Source organism: Schistocerca americana, chromosome 5 (genome assembly GCF_021461395.2).
Source record: "Schistocerca americana isolate TAMUIC-IGC-003095 chromosome 5, iqSchAmer2.1, whole genome shotgun sequence".
NCBI lineage: Eukaryota > Metazoa > Arthropoda > Insecta > Orthoptera > Acrididae > Schistocerca > Schistocerca americana.
Window position 1 is genome coordinate 356,423,612 of NC_060123.1, and position 17,533 is coordinate 356,441,144.

The window sequence follows — 17,533 nt, forward strand, 5'->3', positions numbered from 1 at the left end:
CAGACAGTACTAACCTTATACCTTGCATTAGAAGGTAGAATAGGTAAAAGAGATTCCAAAATAATTGCATTTGTATATATAACAAAACCCTTTGACTGTGTTTACAGGAATACACTTTTCGAGATTCTGAAGTTAACAGAGATAAAGTACACCGAGCGGAGATTAATCTGCAAGTTGTACCAAAAACAGGAGTAAAAGGAGGCAGTAATGGAGAATGGCATGCAACAGAGTTATTATGCCTACAGCTAACAGTTAAGGAAATAAATGTGAAACTGGAAAGGAAAGTAAAGTCCAGGCAGAAAAAATGAAAACTTAGTTTGCCGTATCCATAATTCTGACAGAAACGCAGAAAGACTTTAATAAAGTGCTACTGAATTAAAAAGAGGTAATTGAAAAGGTATGCGTACGTTTACTACTTCAAAAGTGATCACCATAACTGATGACACACTGACCCCACTGTGACACAAGACAATCAGTTCCTTCATAGAAATAAGTTTGCCGTTGCATGCTGAACCACGATTGTACAGAGATGTGCGCATACGCCCGAAGATGGCAAGAGATTGGTTCAAAATGGTTCAAATCGCTGTGAGCACTATGGGACAACTTCTGAGGTCATCAGTCCCCTAGAACTTAGAGCTACTTAAACCTAACTAACCTAAGGACATCACACACATCCATGCCCGAGGCAGGATTAGAACCTGCGACCGTAGCGGTCGCGCGGTTCCAAACTGAAGTGCCTAGATCCGCTCGGCCATGCCGGCCGGCGGCAAGAGATTGGACTGTGTGATGCATAAGGGTTTCCCACAGAAACTTCTGCGTGTACTCCAAACTACCTTGGTAACATGTTGACGGGCCCACATATTAGTAGTTATCTAGTGGGCATACGAACCCATAACACTATCTTACCTCAAGATCAGTTCTGGAATCAGTTTACACTCTTTGGATGTTTATATCGAAGGTCACACCCACTCCTCCGAAGCCAGGGAATCACTGGCAGACGTATGTGCTATATTCAAGGTCACTGAGGGTAATACTACCCTACCTACACATCCGGGGCAACTGGAGTGGTTATATTCACGGACATGACGTAACGGGACATCAGTCACGTGGTCTTGTGTAATATAAAACTGGCAGGAACCACATCCACTATCGGCCAGTGGCAACACATTAAAAATGGAGGGAAGTGCTCCGCACTCCACTACGTAATAAGATCCAAGATCCCTGTCCCACTCCTCCACTCCTCACCCTTTATGGCTGGTTCAGTTCTGTAGGCCTCTTCAATTGAGGTGTGTGTGCCATAGAGGGAGGTTCAAGTTTGTCTAAGGTCAAGGTGTTGCTATCGTCAGATTAGGTCTGTGCTCCATAAGATGTACAGGCTGTGAGGATTTGTTATACATAATAACAAATCAAATTTATTGCTATTCCAGTCAAGAGAGTTTCGCCATTCAAGGTCTGTACGCTGTTGTGAAGGAATGAGGGTGTTTTTATTTGTTATGATTAATTTTATTATTCTGTCTATTACACATGTTTTTTTTCTTTTTTTTTTTTGTGGTAAGTTCTGTGGTACGAAACTGCTGAGGTCAACGGTCCCTAGGCTTACATACTACTTAATCTAACTTAACCTGACTTACCCCAAGGACAACACACACACCCATGCTCGAGGAAGGAATCGAACCTCTGACAGGGGTAGCCGCGCGAACCGTGGCAAGAGGCCCTTAGAGCGTACGGCAGCCCACTCGGCCATTTTTTTTTTGTTTGGGTCCACATAAATCCCTAAAATCATGAACGCAAAGGTCCATTTAAATCCCTAAAATCATGAACGCAAAGAACTTGCCATAGAGGATTCATTTTCCAAAGTATTAAGAATAAAGAAGTGCTCGTAGTTTACTAGACTTTTGCTTCATGGCATCGTCCCTGTCATGTCACCGAATACTTACCTTCGCTCCTGAGACACCATGTACTTGCGTTTCCTGCTTACATTAACAGGTGTGGGTTGCTATTTCTACCATCCAGCTGTGATAAAGAGCCCCAACCCAGCCAGAATTTTTACAGCCTTGCGTCTTTCAAATGGCAGCCCACATATTGCTAACGGCCAAACCCAACAAAACACACACACGTAAATGTATTGCTGTGATGTCTGAGTGTTGACGTTTTCTGTTACAAACACACACGTGACTCAGGTAAGTTGGTGCATGGCGGTTTCTCTCAGGAGCTCCCACTGTCTGCAGTAAATCCAAGAGAGTTTCAGATATCGTTCAAAAATGAATTCATCAGCATTATGCCTGGAATATTGTTCAGGGTGGACCCACTAACCCTTAGTCTGTGGTAATGTCTGAAGTTGTATCCACTAGCAACATGCCTCAGATATTGCTCCGGGTGGATTGACCGGTGTTGCTTCCAAAACAGAATCCAAAGATGCGTCCACATGCTTTAAGCCTGGAATAGCATCCGAAGGTGCATTTATTCCACAGTGGGTCCTTGATAATGTTATAGGATACACTAGCTCTAACTCCAGGTTGGTCTACCCATGTATGATTCAGGGTAGTGATAAAAGGTGTACACAACCGTAGTAAACCTGGGGGAGGGGGATGTAGAGTGTGGGGGCCCAGTGAGCAACCGACACACACAAGTTAGCATGACTAAGTGTGGGTTTATAACAGGATAAATGAACATTCCACCTCCGTAGCAATGCATGTATGTTCGTATGTTTTACCGTTGGTGTTGGCAGTATATATTATGTGGGTTGACATTTTGAAGAAGTTCAGTTTGAAGATGCTATGACTGGATTGGTACTTTTGATTGGTAAAAATAACGAACTATATTTGGCAATGTACGCAATAACATCATGAAAGAAAATAGTCGTAGGTTGCACAATGTTCTTTACGAATTCAAGAACGACGTGTTTCTCCCGGAGAGGGCATCATCAGGTTATCTGAAGATATAACGGGATGACGACTTTACAATAAGGCCTGCGTGGTCCTATCCATGACTACTATAAAAGCAAAATAAACTACAAAAACCGACAGAATAAAATTGTACAAAGAAAGGTAATACAATTCATATTTTAAGAAATCAGAGGTTTTCTGCCAAACAGCATTCATCAAGAAGATGTGATACCGAATAAAACGTACTAAAACGCCAGCTATACGGAAATTTTTTTAAAAAATTAATCAAATAAAATCACCTGAATAAGACGTGAGTAGAGAACGAGGGGGAAACCGAAAAATGAGTATTAGCTCATGGAGACGACGACAGGCATAGTATTGCAGAACAGGATCTCGCGCGCAAGCTGTATCCGGACCTGTACACTAAAACGTCGCCAAAGGCCAGTCCGTATTCACATAGTGCTCACAAGTGAATGATAAGAGCTCACGCAAAATATTAAGCTAGTATTAATGACGCCATGCGAGACTTCCGTCACGTATACAGTGTGATAACAGCGAACGCAAAATTGAAATAGTAATAGATAAAAGAAGAGGTAAATAAAAACATAATAGAGCATATGGGAATTTAAACAACGCAGGATATGCTAGACCAAAAGCGACGTACAGACATAGAAAACCCTTATGCTCAAAAGCGTTATAAAGGAAGAGCGAAGTAAAATACGATGATCAATAAAATAATGTAAGTAGCTCATCTTGTACTTATAGGGATGAGACAACATATGTTGCGTAATCGAGTCGCTTGTAGAAGACTTGAGACAAATGTCAAACTTAATAACGTTTTTAGTGATAAGCAGCTGCCAATCATGGAAGTTGAGAACACCATTGCTATTCATGACTTCATGGGTAAAGATCATTTTGCTATGAATGTTGTTACTCTTCGAGGATAAGCGTAACTTCCTTGAGTTGCAACTTTGTCTCACATATAGTGTCATCAAATATGACATTTATAGCAAGCCTTCTGAAAGCGACTCAGTTGTACACTACGGGCCATTAAAATTGCTAAACCACGAAGATGACGTGCCACAGACCCGAAATTTAACCGACAGGAAGAAGATGCTGTGATACGCAAATGATTAACTTTTCAGAGCTTTCACACAAGGTTGGCCCCGGTGGCGACACCTACAACGTGCTGACATGAGCAAAGATTCCAACCGATTTCTTATACACAAACAGCAGTTGACCGGCGTTGCCTGGTGAAACGTTGTTGTGACGCCTCGTGTAAGGAGGAGAAATGCATACCATCACGTTTCCGACTTTGACAAAGGTCGGGTTGTAGCCTATCGAGATTGTGGTTTGTCGTATCGCGACATTGCTGCTCGTGTTGGTCGAGATCCAATGACTGGTAGCAGAATATGGAATCAGTGGGTTCAGGAGGGTAATACGGAACGCCATGCTGGATCCCAACGGCAGTCGAGATGACACGCATCTTATCCGCATGGCTGTTAACGGATCGTGCAGCCACGTCTTGATCCCTGAGTTGACAGATGGGGACGTTTGCAAGACAACAACCATCTGCACGAACAGTTCGACGATATTTGCAGCAGGATGGACTATCAGCTCGGAGACCATGGCTGCGGTTACCCTTGATACTGCATCACAGACAGGAGCACCTGCGATAGTGTACTCAGTGACGAACCTGGGTGCACGAATGGCAAAACATTTTTTCGGATGAATCCAGGTTCTGCTTACAGCATCATGACGGTCGCATCCGTGTTTGGCGACATCGCGGTGAACACACATTGGAAGCGTGTATTCGTCATCGCCATACTGGCGTATCACCCGGCGTGATGGTATGGGGTGCCATTGGTTACAAGTGTCGGTCACCTCTTGTTCGCATTGACGGCACTTTGAACAGTGGACGTCACATTTCAGATGTGTTATGACCCGTGGCTCTAACCTTCATTCGCTCCCTGCGCAACCCTACATTTCAGCAGGATAATGCACGACCGCATGTTGCAGGTCCTGTACAGGCCTTTCTGGATACAGAAAATGTTCGACTGCTGCCCTGGCGAGCACGTCCTCCAGATCTCTCACCAATTGAAAACTTCTGGTCAATGGTGGCCGAGCAACTGGCTCGTCACAATACGCCAGCCACTTCTTTTGATGAACTGTGGTATCATGTTGAATCTGCATGGGCAGCTGTACCTGTACTCGACGTCCTAGCTCTGTTTGTCTCAATGCCCAGGAATAACAAGACCGCTATTACGGCCAGAGGTGGTTGTTCTGGGTACTGATTTCTTAGGATCTATGCACCCAAATTGCGTGAATTTGTAATCACATGTCAGTTCTAGTATAATATACCGGTCCAATGAATACCCGTTTATCATCTGCATTTCTTCTTGGTGTAGCTATTTTAATGGCCAGTAGTGTACTTTACGTCGTTCATCCCTACAAATAGAAGATGAGCTACTTTCGATCTGTGATACAGCGCATCACTGGAATTCTACCTAGATTTTCTATGTGTCTATATACAGCTTTCGATCTAGCATATCCTGAATTATTTATATTCGCATATTGTCTATTACGCTTTTATTTGTTTCTTAGTTCATATACACTCCTGGAAATTGAAATAAGAACACCGTGAATTCATTGTCCCAGGAAGGGGAAACTTTATTGACACATTCCTGGGGTCAGATACATCACGTGATCACACTGACAGAACCACAGGCACATAGACACAGGCAACAGAGCATGCACAATGTCGGCACTAGTACAGCGTATATCCACCTTTCGCAGCAATGCAGGCTGCTATTCTCCCATGGAGACGATCGTAGAGATGCTGGATGTAGTCCCGTGGAACGGCTTGCCATGCCATTTCCACCTGGCGCCTCAGTTGGACCAGCGTTCGTGCTGGACGTGCAGACCGCGTGAGACGACGCTTCATCCAGTTCCAAATATGCTCAATGGGGGACAGATCCGGAGATCTTGCTGGCCAGGGTAGTTGACTTACTCCTTCTAGAGCACGTTGGGTGGCACGGGATACACGCGGACGTGCATTGTCCTGTTGGAACAGCAAGTTCCCTTGCCGGTCTAGGAATGGTAGAACGATGGGTTCGATGACGGTTTGGATGTACCGTGCACTATTCAGTGTCCCCTCGACGATCACCAGTGGTGTACGGCCAGTGTAGGAGATCGCTCCCCACACCATGATGCCGGGTGTTGGCCCTGTGTGCCTCGGTAGTATGCAGTCCTGATTGTGGCGCTCACCTGCACGGCGCCAAACACGCAAACGACCATCATTGGCACCAAGGCAGAAGCGATTCTCATCGCTGAAGACGACACGTCTCCATTCGTCCCTCCATTCACGCCTGTCGCGACACCACTGGAGGCGGGCTGCACGATGTTGGGGCGTGAGCGGAAGACGGCCTAACGGTGTGCGGGACCGTAGCCCAGCTTCATGGAGACGGTTGCGAATGGTCCTCGCCGATACCCCAGGAGCAACAGTGTCCCTAATTTGCTGGGAAGTGGCGGTGCGGTCCCCTACGGCACTGCGTAGGATCCTACGGTCTTGGCGTGCATCCGTGCGTCGCTGCGGTCCGGTCCCAGGTCGACGGGCACGTGCACCTTCCGCCGACCACTAGCGACAACATCCATGTACTGTGGAGACCTCACGCCCCACGTGTTGAGCAATTCGGCGGTACGTCCACCCGGCCTCCCGCATGCCAACTATACGCCCTTGCTCAAAGTCCGTCAACTGCACATACGGTTCACGTCCACGCTGTCGCGGCATGCTACCAGTGTTAAAGACTGCGATGGAGCTCCGTACGCCACGGCAAACTGGCTGACACTGACGGCGGCGGTGCACAAATGCTGCGCAGCTAGCGCCATTCGACGGCCAACACCGCGGTTCCTGGTGTGTCCGCTGTGCCGTGCGTGTGATCATTGCTTGTACAGCCCTCTCGCAGTGTCCGTAGCAAGTATGGTGGGTCTGACACACCGGTGTCAATGTGTTCTTTTTTTCATTTCCAGGAGTGTATTACTACTTGAATGTTACGCCCGCCGTTATCACGCTGTCCGCCCGACGTCAGCACTGCATGGCACCGCTCATTTCTACTAACTCAATATTTTTTGTGAGCCCGTATCAGTCATATGTATGCAGTGTATGTTTGCGGACGGGCTTCTGAGGACGTTGTAGTGCACATCTGTGTTGAACGGATCTCCGGGAGCGTTGTAGTGTACAGCTGTGCTGACGGTTTGCGTACGAGGTCATGTTTTGCGCTGCTATACGTTTCGTCGCCTCCATGAGGTAATACTCATTTTTCGGTTTCTCCTTCGTTTTCTAGTCATGACTGAACCCGGTGATTCTATTTCATTAATCTATAACACTTTCTTCCGTATAGGTTCCGTAATTTGTTTATTCGGTATCATACCATCTTGATGGATGCTATTCCGCAGAAAAGCTATAATTTTCTTAAAGTGAGTTACATTACGTTTCTCTACATAAATTTACTCGGTCGGTTTTTGAAGCTTATTTTGGTTTTATACTAATCCAGCATAGGACCACGCCGGATATATTGTAATATCATCATCCTCTGATAGTTTCAGATAAAATGATGGTGCCCTATCAAGACAAAACGCATCGTTCTTAAGTTAGTAAAGAACGTTGTGCAACCTACGGCTGTTTTCTAAATAGTAGTATCAATAGAAGTTTGCTATACCACCACATCAAGATGAAATGGACTAATTTTATAAGCAATAAAAATATACATAGTGAAAATCTAGAAAATAGTAAAAAAGGTGCAAAAATATTTTAAAAAGGCGTATAAATGGAAAACTTTGCAAAATATAAAAAAAAGGTAGAACTGTGGAAGATAAAGAAATATTCTGATTCATATAGGTAAAACAGTATATTGAACAATGGAAACCCCTGGTACGTAGGAAATACGTAGGAAATGATAGATTACTACGTACCATAAAGACGACACATTAAGTTGCAGACAGGCACATATATAAGTAATTTACATAGACCTTTCGGCTGCGGCCTTCCTCAGCAAAGTACAAGCACACACCTTTCATACAGACAAACAACCACACCTATTCTAATACATTCCCGCCAGAGCTGCCGAACCGTTGACTTCGCAGTTTGGTCCCCTCCAGCCGAACCAACGAACCCGAGCTGCCGGAGGTGTGCTTGCGTGTATGAACAGTGTGCTTCATCTTTGCTGATGAAGGCTATGGCCGAAATCTTTATGTAAATGATTTTTAATTTTTGCCTGTCTGCAACTTAACTTGCTACATTGTTAATAAAGGATACCTGCATTTATACAGAGGGAGCAGTAAAAATATGTTGCACATACACTAGGTCAAAATGCCTGAGGGTCTCTTGGATATTTTTGTAGAAAGATGTAAGTTTGTGGACTAAAGAAGAGAACCATTAGAATCACAGCACTGCAATAAAAATATCTTAGAAATCTGCACTAAAAGATGAGACACAATGCAGACCACTTGAAAAATATATAAAGTTGGCTTCTTACACAGTGCGAGTAGTCGATGTTTGCGACATAAGTACTAGTTGTACATACAGTAGGACAGCTGATACGATGTCACACATACACTTAGAGACAGAAAAGCATTTCACAGACGGAGTAATCGGAATATGTGATATAGAGGTGCTGTATGTCTTTAATGTAACTGTTAGATATAGGAGAGGTTTCCACTAGTTCTGTGTGCTTGAGAATGTGGTAATGTTATTCACAATACCCATTATAGCTGTAAAACGGGATGAGATCGTTAATACTGGCAATAAAAGTATTAACAATAACTGAGCTACGATTTTTCGATTCAGCCAGCAGTTTTTGCAGTAAGGTCCCAGCTGTAAGACTGTATTGTGGCGTAAACTGGTAAGCATCCATTCAGCTGCTAAACTGCTAGTTGAGAATATGGGAATACAGGGTGATATTAGATAATTTCTCTAACCTCGTTCTATTACTGTGAATCCTGATTTGTAAATTCTGTTTATTTGCATACTGCATGCTGTCATATTCTCTTGCAATACATACAAACTGCAACTCATATGAATTTGTAACCGTAAATTATTTGGATGCATTGTAAAGTGGAATGATTTCATAAATGATGAGCGATACGCATGACTCACACATTGACGTCACGTGAACTTTGCTGATAGAGGATAAAAAGGCTGTTTGCCCGACATGGGTAGCAAACATTTTATTTGCTTGTCTTACAACTACAACTAATACTACTGCTCCGCCTTTGTCTAATTTTTAAGGCATTAGTCATTATTTTAACCATATTTTCCGTCATTCTCTCCGTCCGTATCCGTTGTAACTACACTGCTTTCGACACTTGTACAACAGGCAGTTTTCGAGGAGAGCTAATGCGCAATGCGGAGAGTTTTCTGGAGATTATGTCAGTGGAAACACCATTCGTCATTCGTATCATGTCGCTTGTGTATAGAATGTTGGACCAGTCGCTGCTGATTCGACAAGGCCCGCTGGCAGCGTTATCTGGTGACCTATTAGCGCTTGCCGTTGTCCTAAGCTCTTGATGTTTTGCAATTCCCATTGGAGATTTTTATTTCTTGGTAAGAAAAACCACTGTAGTTATAATGTGGAACTGTACGATGTTAAAAATGTGTGCGCTAATGAAATATTGTAACAGTTTCACGTAGAAGAAACATGCATTACCCATAAGCGTGATATTACAATTAAAGAGTTGGCGAAATATATTTTAAGCTCCATCTGCACGTCATCAGAGTTCGTAACGCAAGCGCTGAATATTGGTAACAATTTTATAGAATTGTGTCTTGGTGCACTCTTAGAAAATAATGCATTATGACACGTTTACAACTGCAGCGGTTGCATAAGTACCTGTTGGGCAATGATGTCCATATTATTTTGTCAAAATACTCATTTCAGTTCTACTCAAAACGATATCAGTGTCATCAATATATTATGACAACCCTTCATGGTAGGGTAACATTACCATTTCCTTCAATACAGTTGTCAGTGTTGGTCTGTACTGTTTGCTTGGAAGTGGCATCTCGCATTATATAGACACTGGGTCAGTTGCTTTATAAACATATGGCCCAAAATTTCCTCCATTAGTATACGTTTATTGCGCAGAAGTCCATTACGCACCCAAAAATATGTCATTTTGCTTATCGTAGCTGCATACACTTCTGCACCCGACCACTGGCACTGAGGTATCCAAGTCACAGCACGTGCAGAATATTGTATCTGAGTTAGGAGTTTAAAATTGCATTACAACTACAATCTGACTTGGAAGGTACGATTGGTAGTCATGTTTCTACTACTGGTACAACTATTCGTCATCACCAAAAAGCGTTTGCTGTTGTTAGAAAATCCCATCACATTACAATGCTTAAAGGCATTTGAACGTTTGTCCTATAGGGGAACTCGGGGCGGAACGGGATACTTAATGTTTAACAATTTATATAAAATAAGGGAACACAATGAAACACTTCTTAAAGCTATAAAAAACACCTTGTAGAGTAGCCTAATGTACCTTATTTTAAAATCACTTAAAAATACATTTAGCATTTTTTACAATTTTTCAAAGAAAACCTTGCATATTTCCCGTTCCGCCCCACCCACGGGGCAGAATGGGATAGGTTAATTTTTGAAACTTCCTGGCAGATTAAAACTGTGTGCCCGACCGAGACTCGAACTCGCAGAAGTAAAGCTGTGAGTACCGGCCGTGAGTCGTGCTTCGGTAGCTCAGTTGGTAGAGCACTTGCCCGCGAAAGGCAAAGTTCCCGAGTTCGAGTCTCGGTCGGGCACACAGTTTTAATCTGCCAGGAAGTTTCATATCAGCGCACACTCCGCTGCAGAGTGAAAATCTCATTCTGGAGGTTATTTTTTGTTAAATTATTGCATAAATGTAGAATTTGAATTACGAATATCGTATGAAGCTATGACAAAATGTTGTATAAAAGGCAGTTCAGACTAAGGGATGTGTAATTTAGACATTTAAAAAGTCATTCTTCAAAATAAAAAATATTTTAATGTCATTCTGAAAAATGTACAGTGCTTAATAATCACCAAACCACTAACTACTAGCCCTTTCGACAATAGCCACAAATCAGTATTTCCTCTTCATCTTCAGTGTCTATACCAGGACATGAATTGTGTGCCCACTTGAAACACCTCTGGCATGCGAACAAGCCCTCTTTAGAAACAGAGTAGAAGTCCCCACAGTAGAAACACTGAGCATCCTCTCTCTCTGATTCTTTCTTCCCGATCACCTTCTTCCTTTTATTTTTCTTAAGGTCTGTGATGTAATCTGTTTTGGATTTTTTGGGTGTACAGTTTGATATTTTTGCCTTAAGTTGCATTGCTCCTGACGTCTCTGTCCTGACATTGTTCATATTTGTGCAACCTCCTCCTTACTGTTGGCCTACTTCGCGTGTGACAGCATTCTGCAGTTCCTTCTTATAAGGAGAATCTGTTAATACGACGGTTTTTCCTTTTCGTCTTGTTGTCCGCCGAGTATTTTGGCAGATTAGTGGGATTGAAATGACAGCCTCGGGCGATATCTGGAAAGCTGAGTTGTTTGGCGGACATAGCTGGTTGGGAGAACATCCAGGCTGGGGGTCAATGATTGAGCCTTGGTCAGTCTTAGTCGTAGGCCTATTAGTGGCAGGTTCAGTAGACACTGGAGAGCTTGTAATCAATGAGTTAGATTGTCCATCTGTAGAGTTTATAGTCGGACATTCGCAGTTTTCGAACTGAATATCTGTTGGCGCTGATGGGAGGTAGTCTGCATCTGAAAACACATTCAGGTCAGACGGCCATATTACAATTCTCTTAAAGCCATTTATAGCCGTCGGCATCCTTGCAGCACTTAAAAACGCGGCCCCAATTAGAGATCATATTTGGAAAAGAGTGACAACTTTTCCTGGATAGATCTGGAGCCATTTTCTTTTATCTCTTCACTGTAACAACAACTCAGGGGCTTGAAAAACGTTACGTCCAGGGGTTGTAATTTATGTGAAGTGTGTGGCGGTAAACAAAGGAGGACTACATCATAGTCTCTAGCCATATCAAGCAGCTCCAGGTTTTTAGTGTGAGTTGAATGTCCATCAACAATTAGAAGCACAGGTGATTCTTTTGTGGCCTTAGAAAATCGCACGAACTTTTTAAACCATACTAGAAATAACTCACTAGTGATCCACCCCGAGGGGTGAACTTCAGACCAGCCTCCAGGAGGCAGTCCAAGCTCAAATTCTTGTTTCTTCTTATTCCTTGGAAAGATGGGCATGGGCAGCATGTATAACCCAGATACAGACATGCAGATGACCGCTGTAACGGTTTCTCAACGTTCTGAAGATTTTACCGCTCCTACTTGCCTTGTCCATTAAGTGCTATTATTTTCGACTGACTTTTAGGATCAACTGTCATGTCCCTTTGATCAGAGTTGAATACTTTGTCAGCAGTCAGCTTGTACTTATCAATAACATTATTGAGAAGAGAGTTTATTTGTGAAACTGCTACTTTGTTTAATCCCATCGCTCGAGCACCAGAAGTATTTTCTGGCTTGTGAATAGACAGCGTAGGATGCTTCGTAATAAATCCTTTAACCCAGTCTTGTCCAGCTAGACAAATTTGTTTTTCATATCTATGTGGTAAGCCATTTCTTTAGGCTAGTTGGTGGGCTAGTGATCGGAGATCTTCCATTGTTAGACCAAAAAGTCTGCTTTCCATTGACTTGAGGTATGTTACCAGCTCATGTTCTTGTTCTTCAGTAAACATCTTTTTAAATTTCCCATCTGATTTGTCAATTATGTAGTCAGGATTATTTCTAGCTCTATGCACATATCTTTTCAATGTTGATTTCGGTACGTTGAACTGCTTAGATGCTTTTAAAAATCCCATTTGGGAAGATGAAACGGTTGAAACAGCAATTTCCATCGCTTTTACGTCCCATTGCTGTCTATCAGTCTTTTTCGTATACGTTCACACCATCGGGAACAGCAAGGGGGAAAGAGATAAGAATATAGTTTGCTTTCTACTTACATCAAAATATGACGGGGCAGAATGGGACAGTATCCCATTCTGCCCCGTCCCGTTCCGCCCCAAGAGCACTTTTGAGGTTAACAACTTTCATGAAGTGTACTAACTGACGTATTTAAACGCATTAAATAACTTAAGTATAACAAATGTCACGCAATTTAAGGGAATGTGTCATTTTAGGGTATACAATTAACAATTAACAGGTTACCTGGTGTTGAAAATCATCAAACGTTAGAAAAACGCAAGCGGTAACGTGACGGACAACAATCCACTTAGGTCTCGCACTTCAAACTAAATGAAAATGGCTGCCCTGAGTTCCCTTCCATTCGGAGAAATGGTTACATACCCATAGAACAGGTTGCAGCACAGTCTAGTCTAGAAAAGAGCAATTTCCCATTGTGCCCCGTTATCCCGTTCTGCCCCGAGTTCCCCTACATTCACAAATACTACGAACGACGGACATGGGATTTAAAGAAGTAGTTTTCGGGGAATTGAAATAAATGCATGGAGACTGACCGTTGACTTTTGTGTAAGTACACACTTTCCAGGTAATCAGAACCGATAGCTGGTTACGGGACTATGCACTCTATGTCGATGGTTTCAGTTATTGCTTACTGCTTACGACCGTTACAGCATGTTTTTAAATCAAACCTGGTTTGCACCCTTATATTGGCGCTAGTAGCACCACTCTTACGCGATGCGCGAAAACTGAATGCGTATTATCTTTCATGCGTAGAAACACGTCTATCAACTTTCGTTTATGTCGTACAACTCCTTCTTGCTGCTGCGATTTTTTTCGTCAGTGTATATATACTTTACTCCTGAGGTGAGTGCCCCTTAAAACTTGACGACATAAACTATTTTGCTGTTCTTTTTCATTTGTGGGGACTTTCTGATATTAGTATCACCACTCGATCTGGAAGTACAGAATTACAAGATGCAAGACAATTTTCTTGAATGGAAATAATACATCACACAACAGGCGGCCAACCCTGTAAGGAATTGATTCTAATTAAATTTATTTCCTTGTTTGTCTTACTTAACCTGTTAATTATCTGAAATGGTCTCCACCCGTCTGGAAGTTTGCTCTCTGCCACCGCAAACCTACTTTGCTTAAGAGGCTGTTAGGTATGGATCACACTGAACCTTCATATGCATTCAACCAAGATTTCTCACACACCCATAGATAAATGATATCTTTTTATCGCTGAGATAGTGACTTAGTAATACTGTTAGCTTATGACTTCGACGGACAGTTTCGCTGTTTTCATTGTACGAGAAACAAAGGAAATCCAGTTCATCGGAATTCAGTTCACCAGATATCGTCAGAGTGGTGTGTTTGCAAAGCTGAGCAAACGAAGTCAAAATACCCCATAACTGTACCAGTAGGGAGAAGCAAACACTGAGAGTAAATTTGTCTCGAATCCTGGCGTTGAAAAAGGCAGCGCCTGTCACGTCGCTCTGTAACCAAGAACAAAAGCGATGATCGATTGAGCTGCACGGGAAAATATCTTCTCGCGGTATTAACGTGATGGATCACGCTCTCTCAGGGCTGCCCTTTAACATTTCCGCGCGCCTGCTGCAGAGCTACGTCAGACACACTGTCGCTTGCGCATTAGTTATTCCAAACAACCTCGTTGACTGTCTCTTTTCTTTAAAAATCGGATACATTTCTTTAGGTGGACAGTAAAATACCGTTATCTGAATTATTGGCTGTAACGTCCTCTCATCGTACACCGATAAATATTTTTGTTAAGCAACTTGAGTACAATACATGTTCCCTATAATACAGAATAAGTAATCAGATTCTCGAGTTCAACAATGGTGGTGTCCTATATATCGCTCGTTTTTGTGTCTGCAGTGGATAAAATTTGAAAAAATTACAGCAAAGTTAAGTAATAAACATCGTCAATATATTTGTCAAATCAGTTACCAGAATCAAATATCTAAAGATTTCATGTCAAACTTTAATATGAAGTGGAAAGCAGATACTTCATTCGAACAGATTTCACAAGTGAACAACCTGCATAGTTATTAGAAGTTTACGAGCTTCCACCAGACTTATGTCTATAAATATATGGATGCGGAAACAATCAACATGCTCTGTCACACATTAACGAAAGATCCTACAAACCCGAGAAACTTCTCGTTCTACGTCAAAGGCTTCTGCCCAGTCTCCCAACGACCAAACTTTTGTGGCGATGGAAGACCGCAGAAGGAAGGCTGAAGCTTTATATTTCTCGTTTAAAATATCGTTCACACATACATACAGGTGTGGGAAAAAATATGGAAACACTGCGAGAAATGCTTGTCTGAGCACAAACACAGATGTTAGCCAAGCCCACAGGTTGCGCTGCTGTATTTGAACACGAACGGCACATGAACAATATTCTCAGTAAGACGCTAGAACCAGTCGTGGTCATAACAGTGTAGTGCGTAGCTGTAGTTGCGTTATGTCGGAGCAAAATGACTTCGAACGTGGGCAGATTATTGGTACTCATATGTTATATACTTCCGTAAGCAAGACAGCCAATGTATTCGATGTTTTAAGAGACAAAAAATGGAAGATATGTGCCGCATACACGAAAAGCGGGGAACGTCTTCCGCTAGGTCACAACGCTGATGAAAGTGTGTGTTGAGTGATCGTGACAATCACACGTGGTTAGAGACTGTAGAGGATTGTGACGAAAAGTAGAGGCATGACAGCTGCAAAAATCAGTTCAGAACTCAATGTTACTCGTGCGAAAACTGTCAGCATTAAAACAACACGAAGGAATGTCCATAAGCAGGTAATTTCAGGGCAAGTTCGCGTTCCAGAACAGTACGTCAGTGCTGTAACACATGGTGCCTAAGCCATAAATGCAATTTATCAATGGAAGAATGTCATTTTGTTCTTTGAGTGTAGTTGCACGTTGTTCCTAACTGCTGGCCGATTTTACGTCCCAAGCGTAAAACATGCAGGGGTTCGGTGATGATTTGTTCAGCCATATTGTGGTATTCTACGGGCCCCATGGATACTACGCAAGGCCACGGTACTGCCAAGGATAATGACTGATCAGATTCATACCAGGGCACAATGTTCTTTCCCCAGTAGTGTTGCTGTTTCCAAAGACGACAGGGTTCCTGTTCACACACCTCGCATCCTCTAGGGTTCTTTTTGTGAGCAGGATAACGGTTTGTTACGTCTCTCGGGCCACCATGGTCACCATTCTCAATCTTATTGCGCCTTTCTGCTATACTTTGAAGAGAAGAATGTGTGATCGCCTTCCACCGCCGTCACCGTCACTGGAGCTTGCCACTATTTTGCAGGAATAAAGCTATAACATTTCTTTAGATAAATAGACTACCTGTATATATCCACTCCGACACGACAGGAAGCTGTCTATATTGGCAACGGTCGTCCTACACCGTATTACGCATGAGAATCTTTTGTGATTTGGTGTTTCCATATCGTTTTCCACCGCTGGTCAGTCTCAGTTATGGAAGACGTAGTAAGATGAACCCCGGCGCCGACAAGACACTACGGAGCGGCATGTCACGTATTTAGCTTTTACTGCATTTTGTTACTTGTATATTTCTCATATTTTGTGCACGTTTTTTCTGTTTAAGCGGTTTAATCTCTCCTTTCTGTAACTATTTAGTGTAGAGGCAAGCATCCATAGGCCCACTTGTGTTTCTTCTGAACGGGTAGCGACACAGCTCATGAAATGTCAGCCTCCGTTGGTGGTACGTCACGAGGGTAGCAAGTGGCATACCTAGGCTTCTGTCTGTGACCTTATAATCAATTCTTGAAACTTTTCCAGTTCATAAAGGGATTGGTACAGCAACCAGTGTGTATGATATGAAGAAACAAGCAGTCTGGGTTTCAGTGTTAAATTTTTCTTATTTCCCAGTGACGCGTTTCACCTTTATTTAGGCATCTTCGGATTGGCTGCCACTTGTAGCGATGAATACAAGGGATACCAGGCATAAAACATGCCAGCTGGAATATATCCCTTGTGAAACCTTGGTGCTTATTACAGTATATGGCGCAGTCCAGTGCAAACCAGACGTGACCACGCCTAAAGTAAAGCTTTACATCGTAACCATGTCGGATGTGTAGTGCATATTCTGGTTGCACACATATACATCCACCGTAGTTCAACAAATAAATTGGCAAAATGCTGAGGAAGCACAGTCTGTTACACTATAGGTGCAAAAGAGAAAACGTAAATGACGGCAGGCAAATTCACGCGCGTGATGACTGGGTGTTGTGTGATATCCTTAGGTTTAAGTAGTTCTAAGTTCTAGGGGACTGATGAACATAGATGTTAAGTCCCATGGTGCTCAGAGCCATTTGAACCAAATTCACGCAGCTGTAAAAAGTTCGATGCGTGAAAAATGTAACTAGCACTGCCATACCTTAGTAAAAGATCCTTCCGAGAATCCGGAAAAATTCGGGTACTATGTACAATCGCTAAGCCGGTCTAAAGCTTCTACCCTGTCATTCGTTGACCGGTCTGGCGTGGCAATAGAAGATAGTTAAATCAAAAGCTGAAGTTTTAAATTTCTCACCAAAGAAATTAATCGGGCAGGAGAATCACACGAGATTACCGT